Genomic DNA, 19,084 nt, shown 5'->3' on the forward strand with positions numbered 1-19,084 from the left:
GAAACGTCGCCTCCGAAATTACTCGCTGACGTGTCGCCATCGTTCCTCCGGATGCTTCCACGTGTGCCCACGTGCGCGTGCGAGAGTTCGGTCGCGGGATGTGGGCGCGGGGGAAGACAAAAAAACCAAAAAAAAATACGTGGAGCCGGTCCTCCCTCCTACAGCAGTAACACGTGAGTCACTGGTGACCACGTGGGTAGACAATGCTCAACGCCTGCATTCGCTGTCGGGGGTAGATTTAGTATTGGGACCACTGTGTTCGGGTCCCACAGTTTGGCGTACGTGCGCCCGGGCGAATTGTTGCGTGAAAATTATTATGCGACTGCATCCTCGAGCGTGGAAGGATTAAGGATCGTGAGAATTGTGGAAGGCTCGACCGGCTCGTGCCTGGGCTGATAAGTGCACATGTGGAAAAATGTTCATCCTGCCCCGCTAAGGTAGGGATCGGAGGCATCATATTTGGATCCTAACATTTTATATGATAACAACATTTATATCAATTTTTTATCAAAATATATAATTTAAAATAAATAATTATTTTATTAAATTTAGATATTCATCTACTAATAATCATATAATTTTTCTATTTCTTTTCTCCTTATAATATCATTATTTAAATTTAGAAAAGTATGGTTCATAAATACATAATTTAAAGAATAAATAAAGTAGATAAAGATTTTTTTAATTATTCTATCTAAAATTTATAGTAAAATCTTTAAATAGGATACCTGATATGGATACTCTAATACTTCATATTTTAATCATCGTACCATCATAAAAAGATCGGTTCAATAAGTCGACAAATGCACAAATGAGTAAGCAGGTGGTGATTAATAATAAAAAATGATAAACAGTAATATTGAATGTGGATCCATATAAATTTTTAATTGTCATTTGGATAAATCAGGAAGCGTTTATTGCATGTGCCCGAGAAGCAGGGGTGGATCCATCGGGGGCGACATCGACGGTCGTCCCCTTGCCGACGGTACAATCCATAGTATTATGAAATTCTATTGATGGAGATGGAGGATACCGTCCCTTGTTTCATGTAAAAATTAGTCGCACTCAACTCAGATCGCGATCGTCCCTTCATACTTAAATTTCTAGATCCGTCACTACCCAGAAGACAAATATCCTTTCAATATGTACTCATTTAAAAGAAAAATCTATGTAAAGAAAAAAAATAGTAAAGAAAAAAAAAAGATAATAATTCAGTTAATCTCGTTGACTATATTTAAGAGTCATTAGGATAAATTAGAAAATATACACGGTGACTAATTTATAAGTCCAATATTCCTTTTTCATACAAATACTTCGTACCTAAATCGGAAATATACTATTATGGTACCATAGCCTTGGGAAAAAAAAAATCTACGTAAAAAGATCCAACTACGAGTGATGATCAGTAATAAATAGGTAACACGAAATCGGGAACGCCTCATTTAAAAAAAAAAAAATCTACGGATGGTAATCAGTAATAAATAATGAATTAAATAACACGAAATCTAAAATGACTGGCCTGACTTATGAACGTTCCCATCAACTAAAATGTTAAATTAGATGATATTGAACTCGAGACGATACACAGAATGTAATAAAAAATAGAGAAATGTTAAATGGTCAGAATCTGGCAGTTAGAATTATTACATATATACCTGTACAAAGGTATTTTAGTAATATCATATGTATATATTAATTATATGTATATTTATGCGTACATTATAATTAGAAAATAGAAAATTTTAGTTAATCAGATTCTGACCAACAAGATTTACTCTAAAAAAATATATTATGGTAAATTTTGTTCATTTAATTTAGTTAGTAATGGGAAATACCAATCGATAAAAGGGCAAACGTTCGCGGAAAGGAGAAACCCTAGATCGGTTATCCACCCCTCTGCCTTCCTCGGTTAGATTTCAATCGGCATCTCTTCTTACTAGATCCTGTAAGTCGAGAGCTAAGATCGGTTAGTCTGTGGATTTGTTGGGACGCGGCGGCGGCGGCGGCGGCGGCGGCGAGGAGGGGAGGGAAGTCTGCCACCACGTCGTCGAAGGCATCTGTGGAAATGGAGAACGGGGCAGCGGCGGACAAACTTGCTGATGGAGTCCGATCGCTCCAGATTTCGGATCGGACCTCTCAAGAGATATCCATGTGAGTTATTCCATTGTACTTTCCTCCTTTGTTTGAAAAAGTCGATAGTTTTGTTTCATGAGGTATTAGGAGGTAGGCACGCTTGGGTTTTATTTTAACCAGGATCATTAATCTTGTACTATCAAATCAATTAGAGCTTAGCTTTTCTATTCAGTAGTGGCAATGAGGAATTTCTATTCTTTATACAAAAAGGTATCTAGATGTCAAGGACTTTTCATATGGATTGTTAGGAACAGTTTTCTTATTAGTTATTAGGTAAAAGTTGTATATAATCGTGTAATTGCTTCTGGGCTCAGGTGTCGTCCTAGTTCTCCATCTACTGAAATGGAAGCCTTAATAAAAGAAAATCAAGAATTGAGATATCGGATCGCTGTATTAGAGTTCATAGAGCAGCAAATGCAAGAATTTACATCTCGACAGAGTCCAAATTTTTCAACGCCGCATGGTTTTGACTCACAGGAAACTCAAAACCCAAACGCTACTGGTAAGTACCTCATAATAATAATAATAGTTCTTCTAAGATGCGTTGACATTCAACTTAGTTTTTCTGTTTATCACTCGTAAAACATGAACACTAGTTTTGATAGTTTCGATACTATATGCATCTCTAATTGTATGAACAATGTAGTTATATTTTTCACCCATCAACATATATCCAAACTCTCATGAAGGTATATTTTTTTTAAAACATGTTAATTTGTGTTTATCAGTTTGTGCATTTTTCTGATAAATAGTTTTGGCTTTGTATATATATATCTAGCTTAACTTTAGATTCATATATGAGCAAGATTATTTCAAAATAGAAAATATAGTGAAGTTTGAATCATATGTTTGTTTTTTATAATAATCTATCATATTGTACTTGTTGTAGGATAAGATGTGATGGTGATGAATGTACCAGTTTTAGAATATGATGGGATGTATTGGGTTTGAACTATGTGTGCTTGTTTTGTGATGGTAGTGATCTATGTTTTTGAACCATGTACGATGCTTTAGATATTACTTTATGATGGAAACATAAATGTTGTTTTGTTAATATAGTGAATGTTGAATGTAATGCGAATTATTTGTAACTGTTGAATGTTAATGTTTAATGTTGTTATTGAATGTATCGTTGAATATTTTATTGTAAACAAGATTGAAATCCCTCAATTAGGGGAGGTGCTGTAAAAATTTTAATTAAAATTAGCAATGGAGCTTTATGGAAAATTTATTTCCATCGCTAAATTCTAATTTAGTAGTGGAAATAATTTTTTTTTTAATTTCGTCGCTAATATTAGCGACGGAATTTATTAGTGACAGAAATTAAATTTCGTTGCTATATTTAGCAACAGACTTTTAATGTCATCGCTAAATGATGATGGCAACCAAAAAGCTTGTGATCGAAATTTTCAATCGTTAATCGATCACTAAGTGCATTTAGCGACCGAAATTTTGGTCGCTAATCGCTATTTTCCTCGTAGTGTTAGAAATAAAAGTCTTTCGAAAAGTTTTTACAGTTATGAAAGTTGCAATTTGGTTGTTTTGCTGTTTGTTTATGTTTTGTAATTGTCATATAACTTTAATCTGAAGTTCTTAAGACATTTATAAATCATTTGGACCCTGAGCTGTATTCTTTGATGAGATGATATAATGTTAACCGTGGAGGTTTACACTCATGACTAACCGATAGTAGCTGCCAAAATTACTTCAAGGTTCTGACCACCTGTAAAAGGGGTTGTTGAGTCACCAGCCACTCACCTCCTTACATCTGTTCTTGTGTTTAGGCTCCGACCCCATGGGCATAGCTAAATAAGTGGATAGAGGTTTGCCCTTTGAGGTTGAGGGGTTAAAGCTCAAGTTGGTGAAGTATAAATTTCTGTATTCTGTATAACTCACTCTCCCTCTCCACATGTCTTCTCAGTCACTGGGATTATCTCATTCATGTTGGTCTTGGGGTGAACTGACGGAGCGCTGAAAGTGAGCGCTTTACCTTTTTGCCACTTGTGTCTGGGCTCCTGTCACTTAGGTTATCAAACAGGTCTACCACATTAGAAGAAAAGTAATTGAGCAAGTGGCAATCATCCAAGTAATTAGCACGGGGTTGAGGTGCAATGGAATGGGTATGTAAGGTGTGCTCCCTTTACATCTGCATGCAAGACTTCTGAATAGATTTGTGAAACGAGGATGGCACATTTCCCATTCCAAATTTACGTATGGTCTTGATGAGATACAACCACAAGTTGCTTAAGAAAAAAAATAGCCCAGAGCAGGGTTGAGTTAGTGTGGGATATAATTGCTACCAGTAGGTAATGGTTTGAATCTTGAAAAAGTCGAGGAAAAAAATCTTCCTCATACCGGCCAACTATAGTTTACCATTTATCTCTTCATAGAAGGCCGCGGAACTGATCATGTGGAGTTGTTGGATGGCAGATTCCACTTTATTTTTTTCTACCATTGTCTACCATTGTTTACCATAAATAATAACTCTGTTTTTGGTATTCATGTACGCCCTTCTGACTCTCCTAACTAATTTCTACAAGATAAAGGTGGAGATTTGTAAATGCTATTTGGTTGTGTTGCACTTCTTCTGTAGGTAATTAGGACGTATGATTACTGTCACTGTGGATCATTTCTCATTGTGTTGTAGGATTCTGATTCTGATGCAGTCCAATATATGAAAAGGTTTTCATTTATGGTTGTTGTTTGTTTCCAGTTTCATGATTGGTACTTTATTTAACTTTTTTGTTTTTTTTTTCAGATATAAGTTTTATCTCTCATTTAGCTGTTCAATATGATGTTTAGCTAAATACCTCAACCATAGAAGTTGTAAATTTAATATCTATTTGAAGAGCAAATAAAAGCTTTTTATTTAATGGTTATGGAAGGAAAAATTCCTTAACGGTATGTTTGGGAGGAGGTGAGGGAAGGGAAAGGAAGGGGAAATAAGGAGAAGAGAAACTTTGAACCTTGTTTGGGAAGGATTGAGGAAAGGGAAGGAAAGGTAAGGAAGGGTAAGCGTTAAACTTCGTTACCCATGGAAAAAGAGATTTTCTTACACGAATTGGGGGGTAAGGAAGGGAAATAAAAAAAAAATTTATTCTAATTTTATCCCTGTTCGTAATAATTTAAGAAATATTCTAATTTCTAATTTTGCTATGTCGCCGGAGTTCAATTTATTCGCTTTCTTCACAGTTCGCTTGCTGCCAGATTATTAGAGAAAGAGATTCGACATGTCTTCTAACTGAATTGAAGGGGAAAATCATTTTTGTCGAAATTCTTGTTATCAGCGTTATCTTTCAAATTTTTTTATTAAAGGTTTCTAAAATCATTATTTTCATTATTTCTCATTTAATTACTTGATTATCGATAATTCATTGTTTTGTTATGAATAGTAAAAAAAATTAATTTTTATTAAAAAAATAATTAATTTAAATGATAATATAAAAAATTAATTTTATTATTAAAAATATCTAATTTAAATTTATAAAATAAATATTAATATTATGAAAATTTTCTAATTTAAAAAGTAAGGGTATTTTTGTAACTTTATCTATTTACTCTTCATTCCCCTTCCTTTCTTTCCAAATAAAGTAACATATGTTACGTTAATGAACCTTCCCTCCCTCCCAAACAAGGAGAAGTTAAATATTTTACTTCCTCTTACTCCCCCTTCCTTCCCCTTCCGTTAATGAATCTTTCCTCATTCCATCCAAACATAGGGTAATGGTCTGAGTAAGAGTAACATGATGTTGTGGATGCTTATAATATTGTGAAAAAACTCCTTAACAGGCAAAATTTGAAGATGCATAAAATTCATGTGAATATGTAATATTTTTTTATCTTTAAAAAGAAAAATAATAATAATAATTAAGCTAAGAAAGTGGAATAATATCCATAAACTATAAATACAAATAAATTCATTAATATTCCGGGGACTTTTAAACTGATCTGATCATTTTGCATCTCTAGAACATCTAGAGGCATGCAAAACCCTAGTTAAGGAATTTAGATCTTAAATAATAGGGATTACTAATACTACTACACTAAATTCGTCAAAATCCCACCTAATTAAACCCCTTAATAATTAAAGGGCGCCAACAATATTCTTATAGAAGCTAAAGAAGTTAGTTAATTAGCTAAACTTATGCATACTCGATCTATACCAAGTAGCGAAACATGTAGTACTAGTCATGTGTTTGCCGATGCGTCACCATCAAGATTCTCATGCATCAAATCGCTAGATGATGACCTCAAAAATTCATGTGAATCTTGATGATGCGACTCCCACAACACACCAACTCGTAGCTCTTGAATCCAACATACTCATCCATGTCTTGCACTGTTGCACAAGATTGAAACCCTAAATATCATTGAAAGATGGGAAATTTTAAAATATATACGAAAAATACAAAATTCGGAGATAAATATGGGAAGGAAATTGGTTAATTAGTTTTTCTTTCTTTCAAGGCACGAAAAGATAAAACATATGCACTTCATCATCATGATGATTAAAATGGGAGCAATGTAGTCGTTCGGTTGGAACTTCGCTCCATCCATAATCAGGTCTCGTATGACGTCCTGTCACTCCGTATCGAGCGTGGGCTGTCTTGCATATCATCCCGAATTTGAGTGGGGGTCAGTTCGGATCCGCCTCTTGTCGATTGGGGCCTGACCGCCTGACCAGTCATTGTAATTGTCCTCCGTTCGGCCCTTTGACATCCGGACGTTGATTATCCTGACTTTGACCTCTACCTTAATAGTTGATCTCGTGCCAAATAGACTTTCCTCCAGGAATACATCTTGGATTTGTCAATTATGTTATGGTCGGAGTCCTACTCATGGTGACCTAGTTTAATTGGGAGAAGCTGTAGGTATTATTACAGATTAATCAATTGGGGAACCAGGGACTCAACTAACATTAAGAACTTTTCATACTGATGGAGTATTCACAGGTAATACTGCCGAGTATGTACAAGCTCCTTCTAATGGAAAAATAAAATTGAATGAGAATTTGATCAGGAGGGAAGCGAGCTATTTAGACTTCCTATTCAACAAACAAACATTTGAATCGATATAACACTTAAAAATATTCCTCGAAACGTACAAATATAGATTTGGTCAGTATTTAGCTCGTGCTTTAAGTTGTGAGTTCTGACTACACTTAACACATCACCACATAAATAATCTCTTAGGTATATATCATTTCTTTGTCTATTTTTTATAAAATTAGTTTAAAATAATAAAATGTCTTCAAATATTTTTATTAATTTTTGTTATTAAAGAACCATTTTTTTATTAATTACTAAACAAAGCTCTCATGAGAAACATAAGAAATATTGTAGTGCTTTATTGTGCTTATAGATAGTGTTTTCAAAATCGGATTAAATCAATTGGTTCAACTAGTTAACTGAAAAGAAAAAGGCTAGGTCGATCGAGTTAGATTAGCAAAAAAAAAAAAAAAATCTTAAATAATTCAAAATTTGTAATTAGCAAAAATAAACTGTGAATTGACATTACATTACTAGAAAATTACGATTTAAGAGCCTACGGATCTCATAGTCCACCTTCAAACGACCACGTGTTTTTTTTCCTACGATGTGTATTTTTTAAACACACATATATACATATACACCAAATTTTTACCTTGCACACCAATGTGAGCACCCCGCATGGGTGTCCCTCACATGTTCGAGATGCCTCAATTCCCTCGGATGATCTAAGGCGCTTCGATCAATTTTTTTATTTATTTTTTTAAGTTCTCAGTTACGTCAATAAGATTTTATCTATAGAGATTAGGAGTTGGGTTATAGTATTAAGTATAAAAAAATTATCGAATTTTTTTTAGGTGTTATATATATATACTTTTGTCACATTCGATGAATTGTCAGATCTATAAGAAGAATCATGGTAGTGTTCACGTGCTCACTCGTGTACCATCTCTCACTCTCTCTGTGACGCATGCTGGCTGCCTACTCGTCCTTCATATGAGGAACTGAAGCTGAGGTAACAATTAACATCACCTATGATCTCTATCCATACTACTCATGTCTCAATATCATCATTGTCAATGCTCTGTCTTGAAGCCTCTATCAGCGAGCGTCTTCTCACCCTCCATGTTGTGTGTCTCTATCATGTGTCTGTAAGTCATCGATGACTCTAAATAATCTCTGTCAACCTCCTCCTGTGTCATGAGTCTAGGGTTGCCTGGTGCCATCTCCAAGTTCCATGAAGTCACTTTTAACAAGTGACCAGCTATCAACGGATTTGATATGTCTTTACCGCGAGCAATTTACTACGCATTAGATAGGTCTTTGTGGTAGACCTATGCACTTTTATGGGCTTTTTGGCAAAGTTTCAGTTATAAACATATTTGATGTTATCCATACCGTGAGCCATTTACTTTTATGGGCTTTTTGGCAAAGTTTCAGTTATAAACATATTTGATGTTATCCATACTGTGAGCCATTTACTGTGGACTAGATAGACCTTTATGGTTGTTTTATTCACCATCTTGGGCTTTTTGGCAAAACCCCAGCCATAAACAGATTTGATGTGTCTTTATCGCTAGCCATTTGCTACGTATTTGATAAATCATTCTAAGGTGGATGAGTGGATCTGTTCACCTAGATATCAAAACTATATATGTATATACACAGAGCTGATATGTTGCAAAACTCTATGTTTATGCTTATGCGTGACTTTTACTTAGTAGTGCCTCGTCACTTTTTTTATTAATTTTCTACTGTAGCACCACCCCGTTAAAAATTTAAAAAATCCTAAACCCTTCATCTCCCCTTTCCCTCTCATAAACCCAAACATTTCGAACCCCTTTGTCTCTCCTTTCCCTCTCGAAAACCTAAACGCTATGAATCCTCCTTCTAGCTCCCTCGCGTCACCCTTCACTGTCTTCGTCGATAAACCCTTGGTACCGACTCGCCTCACTTGCCTACGATTGTCATCTACATGTACATGCCTATATTCTACTATCTATCTTTTAACTCTCTTCACTTGCCTATTGAGATTGTATTTATAATAATTTACAACATAATTACAGCTCAATGATTTATAGCAATTAAGAATAATTAAAGCTAATTAATGCTAATTAGATCTAATTAAAGCTTGCTAAAAATAATCAAGACAGCTAGCTAGCATAATTTACACCTCAGAGCTTTCCTAAATAATCTATATTCTCGACACTCCCCCTCAAGCTGGTTTAAAGATATCTTCCATACTCAGCTTGCTTACTAAACATTCAAACTGTCTCTTGTGTAGCCCTTTTGTAAGTAGATCAGCAACCTGTTCAATGGTGGGAATATAGTCCACACTAATCACATGATTGTCTATTTTTTCTTTGATGAAGTGCTTGTCGACTTCCACATGCTTTGTGCGATCATGAAGTACTGGATTGTGTGCAATTGAAATTACTGCTCTGTTGTCACAGTGCATCTTTATTGGCGCCAACTCTGATATCTTCAATTCCAATAATAGTCTCTTGATCCACAAAACTTCACATATTCCATGAGCTAAGGCTCTAAACTCAGCCTCTGCGCTGCTTCGAGCTACCACATTTTGTTTCTTGCTACGCCAAGTGACCAAATTACCACCCACAAACGAGCAATATCCCGAAGTAGACCTTCTATCAGTTAGACTTCCTGCCCAGTCAGCGTCAGTGTAAGCTTCAACTTGTAGATGTCCCCGGGTTTTAAACAGAAGTCCTTTACCGGGTGTTCTCTTTAGATATCTTAGGATCCGATACACAACATCGAAGTGTTCAGACCAAGCGAGTGCATGAATTAGCTAACTACACTTACTGAAAATGCTATATCAGGTCGAGTGTGTGATAGATAAATCAGTCTCCCGACAAGTCTTTGATAGCGCTCCCTTTCCTTTACTGATTCTGCCGCTGCTGGTTGTAGTTTGACGTAAGGCTCCATAGGCGTCTCAGCTGGCTTACATCCCAGCATACCAGTTTCTGTCAGCAAGTCAAGGACATATTTTCGTTGGTTGACAAATATACCTTCTTTGGACCTTGCAAACTCCATGCCAAGAAAGTATTTTAACACTCCCAAGTCCTTGATTTCAAACTCTTTTGCAAGCTTTCCTTTAAGTTCTTCAAGTTCCTTGTAGTCACTCCCTGTTAGGATAATATCATCAACATATACAATAAGCACAGCTGTTTTACCTTCCTTTGAGTGTTTGTAAAACATGGTGTGATCAGCTTGACTTTGAACATAACCAAGTCGCTTCACAGCTTTGCCAAAGCGTTCAAACCATGCCCTTAGGGATTGCTTTAGACCATACAAAGTCTTCTTCAGTTTACACACCTTTCCGACTCCGAACTTTATTTCAAAACCTGGAGGGAGGCTCATAAGTACTTCTTCATCTAGATCTCCATTTAGAAAGACATTTTTAACATCCAGCTGATATAAGGGTCATTTGAGATTGACCGCAAGTGACAGAAGAATTCGAATTGAGTTAATTTTTGCGACAGGAGCAAATGTTTCTTGGTAATCTATTCCATATGTCTGCGTAAAGCCTTTTGCTACAAGCCTTGCCTTATATCTCTCTACACTCCCATCTGGTTTACTCTTTATAGTGAAGAGTCATCTGCACCCTACTATCTTTTGATCCTTAGGTACTTCAACAATTTCCCAAGTACCATTTTTCTGTAAGGCATTAATTTCTTCAAACACTGCTAATCTCCAATCCTTGTCCTCCAGTGCTTCCTGAATGTTTCTAGGTACAACAAGTTTTGAAATATTAATAGTAAATGCCTTATGTGATTTGGATAAATGGTCATGGGTTATGTATCTGGCAATGGGATGTTTGGTACAAGTTCGGGTACCTTTTCGAAAAGCAATGGGGAGGTCAAGGTTGTCAGGGTCATTTTCTTGCGGAACAATTGAGGTTGGACTAGTAGACTCAAGAATAATAGGTAAAGTGGAATTTTCATGTGAGTTAGGGGAAAAAGAGATACCTGGAGTATTCAGTGTTCCTTCGCCTGGGGCTTCCAATGAGGCTTGTGCTGGAATGATTAATTCATCTCTACTTCTTCCAAGGACATTTCTCCTAGAATAAACCAAAGGTTCAAGGATATTTCGGTTTTCTTCCATTCGAAGTATTTCCTTTTCTGATAGACCAATTTCATGGTTGACAATTATTGGTTCGGACTCCTCATTATTTTCATTTTGAGATTTTTGAGGTTGGTCAATAACCAAATTTGGAAGAGTTCTAGTTATCTCCCAAAAATTTGGTTCCCTTAGATTCTCCCCCTGAATCAAATTTTTGGTAAAATATGGTTTGGTTTCCATGAAAGTGGCATCCATTGTTACAAAGAACCATTTTTTTAGAGGACAAAAAAATTTGTAGCCTTTGCGATTTGCAGCATAGCCTATAAAAAACACATTTTTCTGCCCTAGGATCTAATTTTGACCGTGATCTCTTAGATATGTGTACATAAGCGGTGCAACCAAATAGTTTAAGGGGTAAATCAGAATTGATGCGAGATTCAGGGAAGTATTTTTTCAGACATTGCAACGGCGTGATGTAGTTTAAAACTCTAGTAGGCATCCTATTAATTAAATAAGTTGCTGTTAGAATTGCATCTCCCCACAAGTTGTCACGCCCCAGAGGAGTCCCTGTCCGAGAAAATTTCGGCAGCATCTCCCCTGTACGGTGGACAATCTGAAACTTTTCTACATCTCACAAATACCTCAGCCACAGGCGGCTGGAATAACAACAGTAAATAAAATCAATTACCACGCAGTTTATATATGTATTCAGCCTCTGGCTGTCACAATCACGCAGTTAATAAAAATAAACAACATAGTAATACTCTGACTCGAAATCAACCCTACTCAACTACACTCGTAAAGCCCAAATCCGATTTTTCTTACCTCTTCTGCCGTCCAGGCAGGCATGTAGTAGAGTAAAATCCAAATCACACTAAAAGTCCATCCAACGGAAAGATTCCATACAATATCCATATGTAAGTCCAAAACAAAACTAAAACAAAGTCTGATAGCGAAAGCTAGAATGAAACAACAACTCAAAAACCAGCAGAGGAGTAGCAATACGTGCAGTGGGGACTAGCGACTGGAACTCCCTCCTGACAGCATCAACCTGAAAATAACAACAATGGAGGCGGGGTGAGTCCAACACTCAGCAGGTACAGTTGATATGCAAAGTAAAGAAATAACACCTAACACTAATTATGCGTACAGTCTCCTGATATAAGAAAGATATAAATATGCATCTGAAGTAAACAGGAGAATGCTGTACTAACCAGGTCCTGAGTATAAGGTCAAACAGTCCGAGGGATAAGGAAATCCTGTATGCATGTCAAACATAGGTATCCAAACAATATGCAGCATATAAATGCAGCAACCACAAACACAAACAATAAATGCATCATGCATATGATGCCAATGATGCGTCCTGGTCACCCCTGACGCCAGTCGATCATCTCATACAAAAGTGAGGCCGAGTGGGTAGGGCTGTGACAACCGTGCACTCTGTCGTCACTACTCCTGATGAGTGACCGAGTGGACGGGATGCTGTCGGAGTACACCTATCCTCCTACCCCAAATCATAGATGGGGGAGCGCAATGCTCTCAACTCCCGGTACTCAAAGACGGGGAGGAATCCCTGCCGGATAACACGTTGTGTCACACTACCCGTGAGCGGACCAACGGTGCCTAACAGAGTCCCTGCTGCAACACACTCAGCCTGAATCGACCACTAACCCATGAGTGGTGGTGTGTGCAGATCCATGTAACTGGCGATGTGCTCAGCAATAATGGAGCGGACTATCGCACAGCATGCAATCATGCAAATGATGCATGGCAATAACCATATAAACATCCTGACCTAATCCATATATATAGAAAAGTGCACCCTAGGTCAAAGATTCATATCAAATCAAGGTACACAGAAGGTATAAAAACCTAGGTCCTGAACATGGTCAAGCATGGCATATCACTACCCCTATAAGCATGTATAAATAGGTAAAAATATACCTGAGATGCAAAACCAATCAATCAATCAAGCATGTAAGATTTGGGTAGTGATTAACCGAAAACAGATAAGAAACACAATTAATGCAGCATGTTAATTTAATTACTAAGCATATCAAATGACATAAGTCAAAAGTACCCGCCTCCAATAGGAAATGTCCAATCTGGTCCGAACACGACGTCGAGATACTCGTCTCGCGTCAAAGTCCTGTAATACCAATAGATATACTTTTATTTAGCTAAAATTCCAATGAATTGCTAAATAAATCCTTAAAACTATTTAGGGCAAAAACCCTAAATAATAATCACCAATATACCTAATTCAATTAGGAAAACCCTAATTATTGATCAACCTTAACTGGTCATCAATTAACTTCTCCACAGCAAAAACCTAAATCCACTACGTTAAACAAGAACCTTACCTTAAATTTTTCGATGCCTCAACACTGCTCAAATCCTGGAGAACTTAATGCCGAGATCCGAAGAAGCTGCTGTGAGAAATCAGTGACAAATACCACTGTAATCAGCCAACAAATCCAACATAGGATCCCAAATCAACAATCCAAATACCTAACATGCCTTACCTACTCAATACCCCCCTTGTTTCCTCTCTGCCGGCGACTGGTGGCGAAGAAGGAAGACCCGCCAGTGGATTCTGAAGCACAGCAGATGGTTGCTGGACCTTGGCGTCAGCAATGGACGTTGGGCAGAAGGTAGAGGAAAATGAGGCTCGGCAGAACCCAGGGCAGAAGAATTCGGGTGCTGTTCTGCTGAGGTCAAGCGGCTGGCGGCAACTCGTCGGACCAGAGAAAGGAAGAAGAAATCGCCGGTCGGCCGGGGCTGGCTAGGGCACGAAGCGAGTCGCCGGCACTAGGAACTCCACGGCAAAGGCTAGAGCTCCGGGTGGTCGACGGTGGCAGAGTCGCCGGCGGCTAGGGCTTCGGCAGCAGAGGGATTAAGGCCCTCAACGGCAGCTGTTGCGACGCCAATTAGGGCAGGGAGAGGAGAAACGGCAGAAGGAAACTCGGCAAGGGCATGGGTGGCCGACACAGAGGAGGCGGCCGGCGCTCGGAAGAGAGAAACCGCCGGCCGGTGGTTAGGGCAGAGAGGAAGAAGGAAGGCGGCGTCGGGCTTGGGTGCGAGGAGGGGGAAGAAACGAAGGATTTAAAGGAAATAAAAAAAAAGAAAATGAAAAAGGAAAAGAAAAATAAAACTTTTCCTTATTAAAACTGGGTAGCCTAAACAGGCTTTTCCGGACCCCGTTTTTATCCCCGTCAACTCGTCCGTACGAGCTCCGAAAAATTCCCGAAAAATCTCCAAAAATTCCGGAAAATTCCCTTATTAATAATCGTCATTTTTCCGGTATTTTACACAAGTACTTTGGAATATTCATGTAAAACATTATGGCCCTAGCAACTTCAAGTAAGTGCCTATTTTTTCTTTCAGATACTCAATTTTGTTCGGAGTATCAGGACAGGTTGATTGATGTAAGATGCCTTTTGTCCTCAAAAAAATTTCTACAGATTGATTGAAATATTTTGTACTATTATCTGTTCTCAAAATACTTATTTTTGTTTGAAATTGGTTTTCAATCAAATTGTAGAATTCTTTAAAAATTTTCTCAACCTCATTCTTGTTTCTCATCAAAAATACCCAACAAAGTCGAGTATGGTCATCGGTAAAGCTTACAAACCATTTTTGTCCTGATGATGTAGTTACCTTTGAGGGTCCCCACACATCACTGTGGAATAAGTAAAAAGGTTTTGATTCAAGGTAAGGTCTAGAGACATATGTTTTACGAGGACTTTTTGCAAGAATACAACTTTCGCATTGAAAATCTAAGGGGTTCATATTTTTAAACAAATCAGGGAATAAATGTTTAATATATGAAAAACTAGGGTGACCTAAACGGCAATGCCAAACCATTATTTGATCATAAACAGAAAGAGAACTAATATTACTAAGTCCTTACACAATTTCCTTACTAGGTAAAATGTCCTCAAAGTAGTAAAGACCATTCACCATTTTAGCACTGCCAATCGTCTTCCCCGAGCTCCGGTCCTGAAAGGTACAATGAGAGTCGCAAAAAACTACACGACAGTTAGAGTCTTTGGATAATTTACTGATCGAAAGAAGATTGCATGTAAATTTAGGTACATAGAGAACAGACTTAAGATCTATATTCTCAGAAATTTGGACTGAACCTTTTCCGGCAATAGGTGAAAAACTTCCATATGCAATCTTAACCTTTTTATTTTTAGGACAGGGTGAGTATAATTTTAACAATTTCAAGGAATTGGTCATATGATCAGATGCTCCAGAATCAATTATCCATGGAGCAGAAATTCCGAAACCACATGGAAAAGCAATTCTTTCGTTACCTGTATGCGCCACATAAACATTAGGAGTACTGGATGATGGGTTTGAAGTTAACAGTGCTAGAAGTTGCTCCAGATGCTCTTTTGTGATGGTGCTGGCAGTAGTCATTGCCTCATTCGCAGTGGGAAAGATACGTCCATTTTTCTCACCGGATTTGCTTTTAAAGTTGGCAAGTTTGCTATGAATTTTCCAGCAGGTTTCTCGGGTGTGAAGTGGCTTGTTGCAAAAGTCGAACCACAGAACTGACTTTTCTTCTGGTTTACGTAGATTGGCAGTGCCTCTGCATATGTTTGAGCCTGTAGAGGTAAGGGCTGAACCTTCAATGATAGTCGTAGGTCCTTTTTTGCCAAGCATAACATTCCTCCGGCTCTCCTCTCTTCTAACTTAGGGGAAGACTTCACCGAGGGATGGTAGTGGTCTCCTACCAATGATTCTTCCTCTTACCTCATCGAACTGAACATTGAGGCCAACCAAAAATTTGAAGATACGACTGTCTTCCACTGTTTTCTTGTGGTACTATCCATCTTCAACATTCTTCCACTCATATGCATCAAAAAGATCAAGGTCCTGCCAGATCCTCTTCAAGGAGTTGAAATACTTGGTGGCCGGTTCTTCTCCTTGCCGCAATTCATCAAGTTTGAGAGTCAACTCAAAGATTTGGGACTGATTCCCCAAATCAAAGTACATCTGATTTATGTTTTCCCATAATTCATATGTCGTAGGTAAACACATATAATTTGCGCCAATCTCCTCTTCCATGGAATTTACGAGTCATGTCATTACCATGGAATTTTCGGCATCCCATGTAGCATACATTGGGTCTTTTTCCGATGGAGTTTTCTTTTCACCCGTTAAATAGCCCATCATTCCTCGACCCCGAATATATATCTTCACTGATTGCGACCATCGTAAGAAGTTGTCGCCGTTCAACTTGATGGTGGTTATCTGGGCGGGATGTGAGGAGGACTGAGGAATGGTGGTGGATTCGCTGGAGTGTTCAGACATGACTTTGGCTTAAGAAATTTCTGGACAGGGAATGATGGCTCTGATACCAACTTGAAAGAGATGACTTGAGGGCACTTGAAAGAGATGACTTGAGGGCATAATGATCTCTCCTATTGAGATTGTATTTATAATAATTTACAACATAATTACAGCTCAATGATTTACAGCAATTAAGAATAATTAAAGTTAATTAATGCTAATTAAAACTAATTAAAGCTTGCTAAAAATAATCAAGACAGCTAGCTAGGATAATTTACACCTCAGAGCTTTCCTAAATAATCTATATTCTCGACAGTTACAACGTGCTTGTCAAACCACGTTATAGCAGCTATGATTTAATAGCTGCTACAATATTTTGGTCACACTGCGTTGTAATAACTATGATTTAGTAGCTCCTATAATGTGTTGGTCACACCGTGTTGTAACAGTTACGATTTGGTAGCTACTATAACGTATTAGACACACCTCATTATGACAACTACGATTTGGTAGAATGTTGTAGCAACTACCAAATCATAGCAACTACATTTATGGATATTTGAAATAATATTTTAAAATTATTAAAGACAATTACATCATTTTATTTTTATGGGAATTTATGAATTCAAATTAATTTCTTTTCTTTAGTTTAGTTAAATTTTTTTTCTTAAGCACTATATTTAAAACCTAACTTAGTTAGTGTGTTTCTACCAGAAAAACAAATACAAAAAAGAAAGTTAAAGAATAATTTTATCTGATATTTATGTTCTTCCATTTATTTGAAAAGAAATACAAAAAATAAAGTTAAGTATAAAAATCTTTTTATTATCTGATCTAAATTAATAATTTTTTATGAGCGTTTTATGATTTATTCTGATTGTCAATGATTGTCAATAGAAAATTTTTATTCAGTCAGATGAATTATCTCATGGTTAATTGATTTGAAAAATTATATATCTTGACTATAAAAAAAAATCCAATAGTTTACATCTATTTTATATTGATTTGTATCCCATAGTTTACATCTATTTTATATTGATTTGTATGGGCATAAGCACACCTTTAACTTACTGATTTTGAGCATTATGCTTTTAAACAATCTAACTCGTCCATATCATATCCAAAAAATTATTTTATTGAATAATTTGTAGACGAGCTTATGCCTCCCCTCTTAGGGGCTCCTTAGTACGGGTTCTACGGATATGGATGAAGGTTCATGTAGATACATAAATCATAGACACATTGTGGAATAAATCTCAGGTCATCAGTTCCTGATAATCGACCCCTGGACATTACGCAAGAGATGTCATGCGTCCACCGTCTACGCTACGCTTTAAAGGCGCAAACTAATTTACAAAAGATTTAGCAAAATGTTGAACTCCTACCAAGGGTCGGTTCCATAGTCATATATTTGTAAGAGTAACTCCTAGATATTTTTAAAATTAAAGATTTTGATCATTTTGATACTTGAAGTAGAATACTGGTGGTATTTTTTTTTTTTTGTATGATCTTGTCTGAATCAAGGAAGTTGGAAAATCGGGAATGTAGTGACCGCTGACGGGATGAAGATCTCGATCCTATAAAACAAAATCAAAATCAAGGAAGGGGTGCCTAGCATTGGCCCTATGACGTTTAAGTCAAAATCAAGAAGAGAACGAGTAATCCAAAAAATAGAAAATCTTGTCTTCCTCATAGCGTAACCTTTTATACCTTTTTCTATGATCATTCATCTACCCTTTTTTTAATGATATTAATTGTGAGGAAGACTTTTTTATCTTGACTTCCATGCATTTATGATAAATGTAGTATTCTTCTTTGTCTTGACTTCCTCATATTTAATGATAGACGGCGTGTTCTCTTTTGCTTTCTTGTCCCCTCCTGTGTAATATCATTCCTTGCGCCGAACGGGTGGTCCGAGCGGCTCGTTTCCCTGCCGATCGACCTATGATACCTCGACCGGCTAGGTGATGTCCGCTCGGTCACTCCTCTGCTGACTTGGATAACTGTAAGTCCAGCGTTGACCGCCTTAATTTTGATCGGAATAACTGTAAGTTCAACGTTGATCAATATCATATCAATTGACCTGTGACATATGAACTCTTCCTTATTACCACATCTAAGAAAGAAAACCCAAAATCATTTTATAAAACAACTTACACCTCGTAGGTAAGCATTATACGAAGAGGTGCACTTTTTACTAAGGTGCATTTTGATAAATTCTTTCAAAAAACTTATTGTAAGAGATTAAAAGATAAATGATAGTACCTCATAGAAATAAAATTGAAAAAATACTTAATTTCAAGGATGGACCTAGAAATTAGAGGTGGACTGAGTTTGGGATGTGAAGGGGTGAGTTAAGCATCAAATAAAATAACAAAGAGAAAAAAAGAAGAAGGAATATATCAATTCTTCTTGGCGTCAAATTGTAGGCTATAAAATATATATGTAAGTTTTTTTAATTGGGTTAGAGTGAAGGACAACCCTCTTTAAATTCCTAGTTCATTAGAAATCAAGCAACCCTCATATTTTAACAATCTTTCATGAAAGTAGTAGAATTTGGCATCTATTTTTAC

The sequence above is a fragment of the Zingiber officinale genome, chromosome 4B, assembly GCF_018446385.1.
Source record: "Zingiber officinale cultivar Zhangliang chromosome 4B, Zo_v1.1, whole genome shotgun sequence".
Classification (NCBI taxonomy): domain Eukaryota; kingdom Viridiplantae; phylum Streptophyta; class Magnoliopsida; order Zingiberales; family Zingiberaceae; genus Zingiber; species Zingiber officinale.